Raw genomic sequence first — 16,357 nt, forward strand, 5'->3', positions numbered from 1 at the left:
ATGACAAAAAAAGGACTCCGACTGAAGTGGGACGCTGGTTGGCAGGGTCATTTAAGACCACGAGGGTGGTCGTCACTGCGCCCTTTTGTGTGCTGTCCCATGGTCCCAAGCTCAGTGTTACGAGTAAATGGCCAATAATGGAACCAAGAAGCTTTTGGCGGTGATGGCGGAAGAGCTAAAACGTCGAGGGACAATGGCTGCTTACAAATTCCTTCAGGAAGTAGACTTGTTTTTCCTTTGAGGACATTTTAAACGCTCTTTTCCGTGGTTGTTTTGCTCATTGAAATTGATGTGGAGATGCCGGCGTTGGACTGGGGTGGGCACCGTAAGAAGTCTTACAACACCAGGTTAAAGTCCAACAGGTCTATTTGGAATCACTAGCTTTCGGAGCGTAGCTCCTTCACCAGGTGAGTGAAGAAGGAGCTAACTGATGAAGCAGCTACGCTCCGAAAACGAATGCTTCCAAATAAACCTGTTGGCATATAACCTGGTGTTGTAAGACTTCTTACTCATTGAAATTGGGAATGGAAGGCACCTATTGACAACTGAAGAGAAAAGTGTCAGATATCAAGGCATGGCGAAAGTACATTCAGGTTGATCACTATAACACGATTGGTTTACGGACAGAGGAACAAGAGGAGGCCATTTAACCTCTAAAGTCTGTTCCAATATTCAATGAGATCATGGTTGATCTGTATGGGCGGCATGGTAGCACAGTGGTTAGCACTGTTGCTTCACAGCGCCAGGGTCACAGGTTCGATTCCGACTCAGATCACTGTCTGTGCGGAGTCTGCACATTCTCCCGTGTCTGCGTGGGTTTCCTCCGGGTGCTCCGGTTTCCTCCCACAACTCCCTTGTTGCGTAGGAGTGACGGTAACATCTCCTCGGACAAAAAGTGATTGGATCAAGTTATACTTCTGGGGCTCACATGCAGTCAACAATTTAACTTTTTTCCCATCCTCCCCTTCTATTTCACTGACACGGAAATAATATTCCAATGCTCCACATACTGTAACCAATCTTCTGTAGCAGAGTTGGAAGCCTCTCATTTTCTGAAGAGAGGCATGACTACTTTTCACTGTTTCACAGACTGGACTCGATTGGATTGGTTCCACAAGTCTTGCAACCGAACTTGTTTTCGAAGTTCTTTCTTCAATGCAATCTGATTCGCTATTGTTTTTCCCTCGTCGCCAATGTAGTAAATACACTAATTGGCGATCACCAGTTAGCTAACTAACAACCAGGGCTCTATTAGGAATTCCAAAGTAGACACAGAGCACCATAAACGATGCCTTCATTCTCGCATCACTAGGATCGCAACTGGCTGCAAAAGATCGCGCTCGCTGCCCGGATCCCCGTGCTCGCTCCACATTGGTCGATCAGGTCACATGACCCTCTCAATGCACGACACCCCCCCTGCCTAAAGGGGCGAGCTGCAACAGGTGCCAAGCTGACCCAACATGGCCCCCCTCCTGGGCAGCACGGTGGTGCAGTGTTTAGCACTGCTGCCTCTCGGCGCCGAGGTCCTAGGGTCGATCCCGGCCCCGGGTCCCTGTTCGCGTGAAGTTTGTACATTCTCCCCATGTCTGCGTGGATCTCGCCCCTACAACCCAAAGATGTGCAGGGTAGGTGGATTGGCCACGCTAAATTGCCCCTTAATTGGGGAAAAAAAAATAATTGGGCACTCTAAATTTATTAAAGAAAAGAAAGAAAATACATGGCTCCCCCGTGATTTTACCGGTGCCACCTCTCCTTAAGTTCCAGCCTGCCCAGCCTGTTTCCTGGGGACTGGTTAAAATCCTGGAGCCGCGGTTGGCGAGTGTGAAAGCTGTCTGGAAAGTCACCCTGCACAAACTTTGGACCAGTTTAACTCTGTGAAACGACATGAAAGCATAAACCTGTTAGGAAGACACCGACACCAGGCCATAAATTAGCCACCTGACGGGAAAAAAAAGGTACTTTAATAAATTGCAAGCTGGAATTAGGGTGCCGTGGTTTGCGGCCTGTTCCTGCACAAAACCCACTTTTCGAAAAAATTATCAACTGCAATCCCCAGAAAGCCAACAAAAAACAGTCTCTGCAGTTTTTAATAAACCATTGTTGTAATGAGAGAAGGAATGAACTATTGGCGAAATATAAAAATCATATTGTAATGGAATGTTGTTCAGAACATCTGGACCCGTGGAGCTGACAGTCATTTGTTTTTTCCTCTGAGCATTTAGGAACTGTCAAAATAAATGATTTTGGACACAAAGTAATGTGTGCATTTTCTATTCGCTTATGCCGTCTGGGACACCGGCCAGATATTAGCAACCTCCCCATGGCCAGGCAAAACAATATCACTCTAATCTGTTAGAAGTTTTAGCAATGTCAAACCGCTGAAAAATAAAAGAAATTACTGACAATATTTCTAAAAAGCCTCTTGGTAGACAAGCGGGAGATCATGGAGAATTTGCTTCGCACCGGCTAAAAACAAAACATCGCAGTTTCATATCGAGCTGTTTTGCGAGTTGTTTCCTGTGTGACACTTGCTGCCGATAAACCTGTCTTATCTTTTGATTCATAAAGCTTTATCTGAGTAAAAATCCTTCGAGCATCAGAATTAGATTAAGTGTATTTTTCGGCTCAAAACTCTGGTTGGATTCGGCTCATTCGCCTATATCCCAGCGGGAGCAACACGTCCCTCGAGACTTCAGCAGAACCGAGCACTTTGTACGTACAACTGGTCGAGAAATATTACCACAGCTTGTGTGCTCAAACATTACTGTAAACATGAATCCAGATGAGCTGGGAAATCAATTTTCAACGAATGTAATGAGAGTGTAAGAGTGTAACTCAGCCAGATGTTTGGAAATTAATTAATCGTGACCAACGCACTCACGTTTGTTTCCTGATATGTTGGTGTAATGATAAAGCCAGCCCGACGAACCATAAATATTGAAGCACCTGCCACTACGAGGGCCTTCACCTGTGTATGGCTTAGCTGCGAACAAGGAAAAGGGGAGGGGATCAAATTTCATCCAACCCCCCCTGAGTGTTCCTCACATATTTCTACAACTGCAGCTAATTTAGCAATTCCTCTATGCGCCCTGATATATAGTGCATTTAACAAATAAAGATTAATTCATTGCGCTTCTGGGGGGCCTGTTGTGAACAAACAGGCTCCCGTGTTTTCCAACATCAAACCAGCAATTCTAAAGAGCTACTTTGATCAACACAAATGCCCAAGAAGTAAACTCAATCAAATTAACTGAGGGAGAAATTAAAGCCCGGTCCCTTTGATGTGCCATCAATGAACACAAGACGAGTAGTGAACGTAACTGAGGCTTTAATACGCTAAACAGAAAGCCTCCTGGCCTCTGATCCTGATCTGGGACAGGGCCAGAGGCCGGCCACGTTTATACCGAACCCGAGGGGAGGCGGAGCCATCAGACGGCGGTTTACCACATTACATGTAATACAGTAGCACGTTACCACAATACATGTCATATACTAACAGTGTCTTAGTTGCCCCTTAGGGTGTCTTACCACACCCTTAAATGGAAACTTCCTTAAACAATAAACGAATCGCAAATGAGACTTGAAACATGAAATCAAAATGTGATTCACAGGGGTCAGTAAATTGGACGTGAAGTACTTTGGGACTCGCGAAGCTCGGGAAAGGCATTGCATAAATGCATTCCAGGTGTGGGTAAAGCACCTGTGGGGGTAAGGGTATGTGCAGCTGTGAGCAATTGTCCTCTGCAGCCTCATTTCTGACGTACTCATTGATCAAGGATGTATCTACGCCGTAGCCCATTCATTAAATTGCCTCTGTAACCATTTATCGTAGTAATCGTTTGACACATATAACAGCACAGCTGGCTCTGGGCTTGGCAAGAACATCGGTAAAAGACAGTAAGAGGGGGAATAACAGCCAGGATCAGGGGCCGACGGTAAACCTTAATCGATTGCGAAGTGAAATTTCAATATATGAATCAGAATGATTTGAATGTCTTTGGGTGGGAATAGCTAGGACAATACTCCTGCAGTGCCTCTTCAGGCCACACAGACAGTTAGAGTGCACGCTGACCACAAAATCGACAATCACCTGAAAAACATTTCTCGATGACCCTGCGGCAGACGGAAAAATCTCAGCACAGATGGATGCCATTTGGCTGCCACTAATCCAGCTCCACGCTTAGGCCATCAATCTAAGTCCCATTTCACTGCTCCTCCCCAATACCTTTTGTCATCCACTACCAGTGTCAGCAGCCATTACCCAGCAGATTAATCAATACATATTGAGTAAAATTTGTACTAAAAGCTTAGCTGATTCATTTAAATGAACTGTGCAAGCATATAATCCATGATTTTGATCCAGATTCACTCTGAACAACGAATACTGGACAAATTATCACACAAAAATGTTGGTCAAATATTATAGCAACAGCAGGTACCCAGGAGAGATTTGGCAATCGAGAGTTCAGCTTGTCCTCAAGAGCCCTTCCAGCACCTTGTACGGGTTATAACTTCTAAATTAACCATTTGAATAATGATTGACTTCTAACACTTTCAGGAGTCTCCCACTGTGCTTGTAATTGAATACACTAATAGTACTCTTTATTACTGTAACAAGTAAGCTTGCATTAATACTGCAATGAAGTTACTGTGAAAAGCCCCAGTCGCCACACTCCGGCGCCTGTTCGGGTAAACAGAGGGAGAATTCAGAATGTCCAATTCATCTAACAAGCACGTCTTTCAGGACTTGTGGGAGGAAACCGGAGCATCCGGAGGAAACCCACGCAGACACGGGGAGAACATGCAGACGCCGCACAGACAGTGACCCAAGCCGGGAATTGAACTGGGGACCCAGGCGCTGTGAAGCGACAGTGCTAACCACTGTGCTACTATGCCGCCCCTATGATTTTTAAAATAAATTGAGAGTATCCAATTCATTTTTTTTCCAATTAAGGGGCAATTTAGCGTGGCCAATCCACCTATCCTGCACATCTTTTGGGGGTTGTGGGGGTGAAACCCACGCAGACACGGGGAGAATGTGCAAACTCCACACGGACAGTGACCCGCGGCCAGGATTGAACCTGGGTTCTCGGCGCCGTGAGGCAACCATGCAAACCACTTGCGCCACTGTGCTGCCTGATGCCGCCCCTGTATGCCCAGTTCACATGTCTGGACATTCGCAGTTCGGATTGCCAGCTCTGCTTGGGCATCATCACATGACCTGCTTTCCCTCACTGCCCCTCTCTTCCATCATTGTTTGTCCAACATGCCCTTCGTCATGGTGACCCACCTTCCCACGGCCAATTGGAAAGTGAACAGAGTCTCCATTTTCTCATTGCCTGACAGCCAATAATCATCCAATCAACCTGAGCTGTGGATCCTGGGCGTACATCTCGATGTAACAGGGGGGTGAAGAAGAGTAGGAAACGATAGGTATCTAATGGGCGCGGGTGAACCAGGCACTATATTGCATGTTCAATACTTTTATCAGAAGAAAATGAAAGAAAAACTTCTGCGATTAAATGACCCCATTCTTTCTCTCCTGGGGGACTTTGCTCACTGGTATTCCCCGCCACTCCACGGCCCATTCTTGGATAAGTAAAGGTGGTGGGAGGGAGAACCAGAATACATCATCGGGACAAGAAAGGTAATAATTTTCACCTTCGCTGTCTGCGGCACATCATGGGTTCATCCCAGCGGGACAGGAATCTCAAATGCTGCCGTCCTCTCACAGGCTGAGCTCCCAGGTGCGTTGCCATTAATCAAACAGAGATAACGTTGGCGGATTAGGCATGTCCGCTGAGTGGAAGACGGTCGCATACCCAAGGTCGTCTGGCCTGTAATGGTGATGCACCCAGAGCCAGTGGGCCGCCCAAGGCTCCTCTGCAAGGATACTTGGGTTTCGCCCCCGCAACCCAAAGATGTGCATGCTAGGTGGATTGGCCACGCTGAATTGCCCCTTAATTGGAAAACATTTAATTGGGTCCACTGAATTTATATTTTTTAAAAGAGCTCCGGAATCCAGGATTGTTTCCGCATGACACCCGCGCAGGGATTGTGAGTGGGGCCCACACTCAGAAAGAATCGCAGAATTGTTACAGGACAGGAAGATCCCATTCAGGCTCTCTGTCTGCGCTAGCTCTCAAAAGAGCAATTTACCGAGTGTCACTCCCCACCTTCACCCTCTTGTCCTGCACATTCTTCCATTTCCGATAATAATCCAATTCCCCTAATGAATGCCATGATTGCGCAAGTCTCCAGCGTACTCTCAGCCAGTGCACTCCAGGGGCGAAATTCTCCGTTATCGGCGGAAAGTCCGCCGATCGGCGCAAAAAACGGCGCAAATCTGACTTGCGACACGTCGGAAAAATGGGTCGATAGTCCCCGGCCCGAAATGGGCTAGCAGCGACGTAACGGGATCCGCGCTTGCGCAGTGGTTCACGCCGTGCAGCGTCATACGCGCCGCACGGCGTAACGGCTCATAAGGCCGCGCTGCTCCCCTCCACCCGACCAGAACACCCGACCGCAACACCCGACTGGATGGCTGGCCGCCGCTCAGCCCCTTAGGTTCGAGTCACGCGATGTGGAGGCGCTCCTGGACGCGGTGGAGCAGAGGAGGGACGCCCTGTATCCCGGGCACGGCCGCAGAGTTGCCCCATGCCACAGCCGGCGTCTGTGGAGGGAAGTGGCAGAGGCCGTCACCGCTGTGGCCCTGACACCACGGACAGGCACCCAGTGCCACAAGAAGGTGAACGACCTCGTCAGAGCAGGCAGGGTGAGCCTCCCCCATATCCCCCCCTCCCCATATCCCCCCTCCCCATATCCCCCCTCCCCCATATCCCCCCTCCCCCATACCCCCCCTCCCCAATATCCCCCCTCCCCCATATCCCCCCTCCCCCATATCCCCCCTCCCCATATCCCCCTCCCCTATATCCCCCCTCCCCCATATCCCCCATATCCCCCCTCCCCCATATCCCCCCATATCCCCCCTCCCCCATATCCCCCTCCCCCATATCCCCCCTCCCCCATATCCCCCATATCCCCCTCCCCCATATCCCCCCTCCCCCATATCCCCCCACCCCCATATCCCCCATATCCCCCTCCCCCATATCCCCCCTCCCCATATCCCCCCTCCCCCATATCCCCCCTCCCCCATATCCCCCAAATCCCCCCCTCCCCCATATCCCCCATACCCCATCTCCCCCATATCCCCCTCCCCCATATCCCCCCTCCCCATATCCCCCCTCCCCCATATCCCCCCTCCCCCACATCCCCCTCCCCATATCCCCCCTCCCCCATATCCCCCTCCCCCATATCCCCCCTCCCCATATCCCCCCCTCCCCCATATCCCCCCTCCCCCATATCCCCCCTACCCATATCCCCCCCTCCCACATATCCCGCCTCCCCCATATCCCCCCTCCCCCATATCCCCCATATCACCAAGTGAATCCAGCCCGAACCTTAACCTCTGCAATGCACGCGCAACCGAGGGCGTGCATTCATATACCTGCCTAACACTGTTGCCTTTTACCCCTGCCCCCCCCACAGGAGAAGCGCGCACACAACAATAGGGAGCATGTGAGGACTGGAGGAGGGCCCGCTGATGAGAGGCCACTGACCGTACACGAGGAAAGGGCCCTGGAACTGGCTGGCGGACCTGAGGACCGGGAGGTTGCTGATGCACAGGTCGGGGGCGTACTAGCGAGTGAGCCACCGACAGCCCGTCCCCATATCCCCCCTCCCCTATATCCCCCTCCCCATATCACCTGATCACTGCCTGATGTCTAACCATGCATGCTTCATTGTGTATCGCAGGACCAAACGTCCAGGCACCCATCCCCGCAGATGCAGACCGCCCGCAGGATGCCCCTCGGAGAACACAGGAGACGGAGAGACCCGCACCCTCCAGCATGCGACGCCCGCAGGATGCCCCTCGGAGACCACAGGAGACGGAGAGACCCGCACCCTCCAGCATGCGACGCCCGCAGGATGCCCCTCGGAGACCACGGGAGACGGAGAGACCTGGAGCAACAGGGAGACGACACCCCCATCACGTGCGGGAGGGACCACCCAGCGACGAGGGGGGCAGCCACAGGCCCCCGTCACATCCGAGCCAGGACACCACTACCCAGGACACCACTACCCAGGACACCACTACCCAGGACACCACTACCCAGGACACCCCTACCCGGGACAGCACTACCCAGGAAGACGAAATACCGGACAGTGACTCAGAGTGGATGGGTGGAGACGAACCCCCACCCCAAAGTGCCATGGACTCAGAGGGAGACGAAGAGCACGACACAACGCCACTGCTGTCACCAACACCCTCCACCATCGCAGAAACACTCACCACGGTTGGGCACTTTAGTGATGAGGCGTCTGGTACACTCACTGGTGCGCACAACACAGCCGTCCCGGTACAGCAGGTGGAGGTAGGAGCAGCAGAGGGACCGGGCGGTCGGAGGGCAGCCCAGCCCAAGCGAACATCTGCCGCCCAGATGGATCCCGGGTTCCTGCAGTTACCACACCCACACATAGATCCGATGCAACCACCGACCCGGAGACGAGCGAAGAGGGTGACGGGCGGCTTGCGGCGGCTGCGGTCGCAGGTGGAGGAGTCCACCCGCGTCCAGGAGCTGGGAGTGGTGCCGGTCATGCGTGCCACCCAGCCCGACACCGCATGGGTGGCGTCCGCGGTGGAGGCAGTGGGTGCGATGGTGTCAGACATGGGGAACGGTTTGCGAGGCCTGGGGCCTTCCGTGCAGGCGGTGTCTGTGGCCCAGGAAATGGCTGCCCTCTCACAGGAGGCCATGAGCCAGTGCCAGCGCCAGATGGCAGAGGCGCTCAACGCCATAGCCCAGTCTCAGCAGGCCATGGCCCAGTCTCTGCAGGCCATGGCCCAGTCTCAGCAGGCCATGGCCCAGTCTCTGCAGGCCATCGCTGAGGGCATCGGCGCCAGTGGCCATGTGCGAGCCGGCGTCGCACTGTCACAGACAGGGTTTGCCAACCCCCTGGGCTCCATGGCTGCAAACCTGCAGACCCCTGTCGATACCAGCACGGGCCTCCAGGACTGGCAGCGCCAGATGTCAGGGGGGCGTCGGTTGGCCAGTCCGTTCACATCCCCCACCCATGTAGAGGCCTGGGGGCCATCGGGCACCCCGAGGGAGGAGGAGGTGGTGTGGTCCGTCCCGGCTCCCTCTGTAGGGGAGGTCCCGGTACACCGCGACACCTCGGACTCCCCCCTTTCCGTCCCAGGTGCATCGGGTGGGCAACGGGCAGGACAGGCTGGCAGCTCGCCATCCCAGTCGCCCGGGCCGCAGCCTGGCCCATCTAGGCCAGGACGCCCCAGGAAACGGCCGCCAAAGGGGTCCAGTGTCAGAGGGCAGGAATCACAGGAGTCCACCTCCAGTTCTGCTGTACTGTCTGGGGAACCACGTAGACGTAGTCAAAGGGCCCGTAAGGCAAAACAATTAGACACTGAGTAAGTTGGCACGGGTGCAGGGCACAGATGAGTTTTAGGGGCTAGGGCACGTGCATGAACTCCTTTGGTTATTAAAGTCAATGTTACACCTACAGAAGCTGCCTTTGTGCTCTGTCCAAAGTGTGCGGGGGTGTCATGTACGTTGAGCGCAAGTGTGTGTGTGAGGGGTGGTCTTACCTCAGCCCCAGGTGAGTCTGCCCCCTTCCCCCTGGGCCGCCATCAACATCCCCCAGGCAGAGGACGGGACCGTGCGCTGCAGTGTCACAGCCGCATGCAGGGATGGTCCGGGTGGATGGTGGTACTGTGGCCATGGGTCAGACATAGTTCAACGATGTAGAGCCAGGAGCTCATCGCAGGGCGGGTTGTCATCATCCTCCATGGCCTGCGATAGACACGCGTCCACCCGCAACTGTGTGAGCCCGGCCCGTTGTGCCGCAGGTGGATCGGCAATGGGGGGGGGTGGTGTGCATGCGGGTGGGGTGGGTGGGGTTGGGGAGGGGGGTGAGGGTGCTGGGTGGGTGGATGGGTGGGGGGTGTGGGTGGTCGGCTGTTGCCATGGTGTGCGGTCTGTGGCCATACTACCCGATTCCCACGCCCATCTAGTCAGTGAAGCGGGCGTCTATCAGTCTGTCCCGTGCCCGCTGGGCCAGCCGGTAACGGTGGACAGTCACCCGCCTGTGTCTACCCCGTCTGCCCTGACCATTGCCCCCATCCCCCTCATCTGGGGAGGACTGCGCCTCTTCCTGCTGCTCCTCCACTCCGCCCTCCTCTGCCTGCGGCACATCGCCCCTCTGCTGGGCTATGTTGTGCAGGACGCAGCACACCACAATGATGCGGCCGACCCTATCTGACCGATACTGGAGGGCGCCCCCAGAGAGGTCCAGGCACCTGAAACGCATCTTCAGCACGCCAAAGCACCTCTCGATCACTCCCCTTGTCGCTACATGGGCATCATTGTAGCGGTTCTCCGCCTCATTGCGTGGCCTCCGTATAGGCGTCATCAGCCACGATCGCAATGGGTATCCCCTGTCGCCCAGCAACCAGCCCCTCAGCCGGGGATGGCGTCCCTCGTACATGCCGGGGATGGATGACCGCGACAACACGAATGAGTCGTGTACACTGCCTGGGTGACGGGCGCAGACGTGCAGGATCATCATGCGGTGGTCGCAGACCACCTGTACGTTCATCGAATAGGTCCCCTTCCTATTGGTGAACACGGCCCTGTTATCTGCAGGTGGCCGCACGGCGACGTGCATCCCATCGATCGCGCCCTGGACCATGGGGAACCCGGCCACGGCAGAGAAGCCCACGGCCCGGGCATATTGGCTGGCCCGGTCCACGGGGAAGCGGATGTAGCGATGCGCCATGGCATATAGGGCATCTGTCACTGCCCGGATGCACCGGTGCACCGATGTCTGCGATATGCCGGACAGGTCCCCACTCGGTGCCTGGAATTACCCCGTTGCATAAAAGTTCAGGGCCACCGTAACCTTGACGGACACGGGGAGAGGGTGTACCGCGCCAGTGCCACGCGGTGACAGGTGTGCCAGCAGGTGGCAGATGTGTGCCACGGTTTCCCGGCTCATCCGGAGTCTCCTCCTGCATTCCCGGTCCGTGAGGTCCTGGTATGACTGCCGGGGCCGGTACACATGGGGCGCCCTCGGGTGCCTCCGTTGCCGTGGGGCCGCGACGTCCTCCTCCCCCTCCTTGTCCTGTCGGTCAGGTGTCCCTCAAGCCTGGGCGGCTGCCGCCTGCCCCTCTGCGCCAGCCTGCGCCGCCTCTCTGGCACGCTCCTCCTCCTCCTCATGCAGGGCAACATAGACATGAGCGGCTGCCACCACGGCGGCCAACATCGCTGGATGATCTGAAAACATGACGGCCTGGTGGGGGGGAGGGATACGACGACATGTCATCATTGCCCATATCCCCTCCTCCCCCCAGCCAAGTGGCATGGACCGCATGGGTCCAACTGTTGGAGGCTGGCACCTGGTCAGGTGGACCAACTCACTTGCCCTCCCATCCCCCTCCTCGGCACGGACCCCCCCCAACCTCCACCCCAGCACGGACCCCCCCCCCCCCAAACCTCCACCCCGGCACGGACCCCCCCCAACCTCCACACCAGCACGGACCCCCCCCCAACCTCCACCCCGGCAGGGACCCCCCCCCAACCTCCACCCCAGCACGGACCCCCCCCAACCTCCACCCCGGCACGGCACGGACCCCCCCCACAACCTCCACCCTGGCACGGACCCCCCCCCCAACCTCCACCCCGGCACGGACCCCCCCCCAACCTCCACCCCGGCACGGCACGGACCCCCCCCAACCTCCACCCCGGCACGGACCCCCCCCAACCTCCACCCCGGCACGGACCCCCCCCAATCTCCAACCCAGCACGGACCCCCCCCATCCTCCACCCCGGCACGGACCCCCCCCCCCAACCTCCACCCCAGCACGGACCCCCCCCCAACCTCCACCCCAGCATGGACCCCCCCCCAACCCCCAACCCCCAACCTCCACCCCGGCACGGCACGGACCCCCCCCCCCAACCTCCACCCCGGCACGGACCCCCCCCCCCAATCTCCATCCCAGCACGGACCCCCCCCCCAACCTCCACCCCGGTACGGCACGGACCCCCCCCCAACCTCCACCCCGGCACGGACCCCCCACCCACCTCCCTGGCACGGACCCCCTCCCGGCACTCCCCCGGAGCCCAGCCTACTCTAACCACCCCCCCCCCCCCGCCACACACACACACACACAACCCGAGACACACCTCTCCTCACGCAATCAGACTGCGGCCACGCCATTGCCTGCCCAGAGCCAACCCCCCAGGCCGTCACTCACCTCCACGCTGGTCGGCGTGAGCCTGGAGCACCGGGTCACGCCGATGAAAAGGAGGTTTGATTCACGTCGACGTGAACGGTCATCACGTCGACGGGACTTCGGCCCATCCGGAAGGGAGAATATCGGCGGGCCGAAAATCGGCTGCCTTGCGCAGACCCGTGACATTCTCCGCGGCAGCGGCGACATTAACGCCCCGCCGACTTTTCTCCCTTCGGAGACTTCGGCAACCGGCGGGGGCGGGATTCACGGCGGCCAACGGCCTTCTCCGACCCTCTGGGGGGTCGGAGAATGACGCCCCTGATCTCAAACACTCCTCATGTCGTCTTTGCTCCTTTTACCAGTGACCTTAAATCTGTGCCTCTTGCTCTTGAGCTTTCCACCAATGGGAACAGTTTCTCTCTTTCTCCCCTGTCCAGGCTCTTTATGATTTTGAACACCTCTTTCCAATCTCCTCTCAACCTCTCTCCTCCAAGGAAAATAGTCTCAATTTCTCCAATCCAACGACAGAAAAGGAGTTCTTCTTCGACAAAAGAAGTTCCTCTTCGCAGGAACCATTGTCGTGAATATCTTCTGCACTCTTGCCTTCACTCCTTCCTAAAGTGCAGCATCCAGAACTGGATACAATGTCTGGGTGAGACTGAACCAGAGGCCTTTGAAAGTTTAACATCATCTCCTTGCTTTTGTACACTATGCCACAGTTAATAATTGTATCCTTTATTTTGTATTGTCTCTCCATGTTCTTTCTATACCACTGCGAGGCTCACAAGGCAGCCAGACAGCAATGCGAGCCCCAAACCACATCTGAAGAGGAATCTCTGGAAGAACTTTCACAGCGCTCACCAACACCTCAGTGGGGCATAGCTCCAGATTAGACTCAAACTCACTTTCTGTGGAGCACCTCATTGATACGTCACCCCCTGCAATCAGAGTCAGGGACAGCCCAGGTCTCCGGCACTCGGACGGCTGCAGGAGACCAGGCACGCGCTCAGTCCCAGACAGATGATGGGCCTCTGGAGGGGCCGACAACTCAGTGCTGGAGATGCATCGACAGGCGGTGAAACATCTGGCAGAAAATCAACAGTCACTCAGCAGACCTTTGGTGGATGTTGTAGCTCCGACATGCAAGTGCCTCAAGGTCTACCCTCTGTCTTCCATTGTTCCCCATCCTCCTCCACTTCCTTGCCCCTCGGCCTTCAATCTTATCCCCTTTCCTCTCCCATATCCTTGCACAGGCTTCTCTCCCACTGCCCCCTTGGTGGCTGCTCTTTCACTTCTCCCTGCCCTTGCACAAGTTTCCTTCACTATTGTCCCCCTTGGTGTTTATCACCCCACCCTCCCCTCGTACCCCACTTCCGGTTGCAATGAAAGTGGAGTTGTGCCTAAGTACTCCGCAGTGGTGCTCTCGTGGGCAATGGTGTCACCGGGCTCCTATACTGGGCTCCTGTACTCCCCAACCCCAGCGGCAGAACTGGTCAGTGTGTGAAAGTGGAGGGCAGCACGAGTATCGCTGCAGAGTGGTGTCCGTGTGGATGACATCAGCAAAAGGCAAGCGTACAGCCTCAGCAGTGTGATGTTCCTCGCGATGAGAGTGGCGCAATGGCAGGTAGGCTCTGTATCTTCCACTCACTCCGAACCCATGAGCAAATGGATGTCCAACCTGGACCCACCACACACTTTCAAGTGGGTTCGAGGCCGGTGTAATTTTTTGCTAATGAGACATAAGATTGGAAGGCGTGAGGAGATTCTGGTGAGCAACTGTTTTAATGAGCATTCATGGGATTTCAATGAACACAAATGCCGTTCACGTCACTCAACAGCAGGTTAAGATGCCATGGGGAGAACTGAAAACTGTCTTTACGCTGACGGGTTTCCGACTTTTTCGCCCGCCGTTAGATTCTCTGCGCTGGCCCGCCACAAAAACCGTCATGGGCAGGATGAGGAAATTCCACCCAATAACTGGGATTTCAAATGTCTTTTTAAACGAGATCCCAAATTCAAAATTGAGTTAGACTCTGCTTGTGATGCAGTCTGTTCTGGGAACACTTTGTGTCAATCACTCCTGACCGTGCTCTTACCATCGCTTGAATACTTCAACACTTACTTTCTGGCCTGTCCTTCCTCTAACACAGCTTCCAGGCAATCGACTAACCCTGGCACATGAACCCTTTCCTTTGCAAAGTCTCATATTCCCCTCACCCCTTTCTTTGTTAAGCTCCGCAGGCTCGCTGCAGGAATCAATTGCAAAGTCTCCTTAAATCCATCCACAACTTTGCTCTGCCCTGTCTGACTGATCTGCTCGGGTTCCATCCACTGTTCCATAATTTTTTCTTTTTCTCCACAGTCCCTCCGCTCCACCTTGGAAGCTTGCCCTTCAAGTCTCTGCACTCTTGTTCCCTGGTGTTCCTTCAGGAAAGTACTTTGTCCAGTTCTTCCTGTCTGGTGACGGAAGCCTCCCGCAAGTGCATCTTTTTAATCGTGCCTTTGATTTTCCCTCCTAACCCTCATCCCCTTGCTGCAGATGACCAACCTCTCCCCGCCTGACACACCCTGAGATGCTTCTGTTCCACCGAGAGAGCTTTCTCAATCCATCTCGTTATTGTTGAAGAGTTTGAAGATGATGAAGCGATGAAGCCGCTGGGACCTTTTGGTCCAGATGTTCGAGGACATCAAAAACTATTGAATGAATACAGAACTGACAGATGTTTCCAATGAAGTAGGAAGACAAATGTCTATCGACGGTGGTAACGTCAAGAATTGGATGAGCACGATGTGGATGAGAGCGATCTGAAAGGGCGTTGGCTCACATCTATGGCCTTGAGTCAGTGTGATGTGGATATTATAAAATATTTCACTGAGGAATCTCTCGTTAGTGTATCGGTGATGCTGAAGTGTCGGAACGTTCTCTCTTAAATAATCTGGCTGGAGGAAACAAAGTGGCTCAGAAGTTTGCCGAATCTCCTGCTCAACAATCATGTCTGAAAGCTGAGCTGAAACAGCATGTCAGCAGCCACCAAAACAAAGATGCATTACTTTAAAACACAGGAGGCTGTACGTGAAAAGTCATTGCACACGTTATTAATTCTTCGACGATTAAACAGAATTCTAACTTCTTCGACACATCAGATTGTTGTTTTCTGTGCATTCCAGCGAGGTGTTAGCAATGCCTCACTCCTGTTTAACACTCACCTTCTCTGTATCCTCAGCACCCTTATTAAATACAAGGGCTTCACTGTATTTGTCAAAACCTGTCAGTCCCCCCCCCCCCCCCCCCAACCCCGTCACCCAGTTAGAAGCTCCAACAAAACCTGAGCTGCGTTTGAAGCGGTGACAAGCACCTACTGAGTGTGTACTGACAAATCGAGAGGAGACGAGACAACTGAAGGATACGATTGAAGGTTGAGTCCGTCAGTCTGTCAAGCGTCTTGGAAAATCGTTAATTGAGAACTCTGATAGATACCCTTCAGGAAGTCAGGCAGGTTCTCAGGCAAGGCAACGTTTTGGTTACGAGGAACGCAACGGATTCCAAAGAAAATAGAAATAAAGCTTAACTCGAAAGAGCCTGATGTTGGTTCCTTTATTCCACTTAGATTTGCTGTAACAAAAACGAAAATCAAAGAGTAACAGAAGCAAGACTAGAAATGCTGCCCAGAGAAAGTTGAATTGCGAGGACTTTCCTTACAGTTTAAAACTCTTACCTTTTCAGATTATCCCACTGATGCACGATCAATGACCACTAAAGCGAGGTTGTAGCCCAACTGAAGGCTTTAATAAGCTAGATGTTTCCCCCAGCAGCTCAGGTACAGAATGAAGGCTGCTGGGGCGGCACGGGCTCTTATACCCTGCCTTGCAGGGCGGAGCTACCATACAGCTTGACCAATAGGAAACATACAATATCTACCAATGGTGTTCCAGCATTACCAGGTACCTCGACACAGACTACCACACCCCTTTAATCTGTCAAACAGTTAATAGCCTGGGGTTAATTATCAGAGTAATTTAAGCAGATTATTTCAGATTCGATGTTAAAAT

At 54.2% G+C, this 16,357-nt stretch overlaps 1 long non-coding RNA gene across 1 annotated transcript in view; it reads left to right on the plus strand.

The window, feature by feature from the left end:
* The window catches only part of LOC140425631 (uncharacterized), a 200,195-nt gene extending 184,651 nt beyond the window's left edge, over positions 1–15,544 (plus strand). The window contains exon 3 of the long non-coding RNA XR_011947914.1: positions 14,847–15,544. This is a non-coding gene — a long non-coding RNA (uncharacterized lncRNA). The remainder of the gene's footprint in view (positions 1–14,846) is intronic.
* The last annotated feature ends 813 nt before the right edge of the window (positions 15,545–16,357 follow it).

The sequence above is a fragment of the Scyliorhinus torazame genome, chromosome 6, assembly GCF_047496885.1.
Source record: "Scyliorhinus torazame isolate Kashiwa2021f chromosome 6, sScyTor2.1, whole genome shotgun sequence".
NCBI classification, from domain to species: Eukaryota; Metazoa; Chordata; class Chondrichthyes; order Carcharhiniformes; family Scyliorhinidae; genus Scyliorhinus; species Scyliorhinus torazame.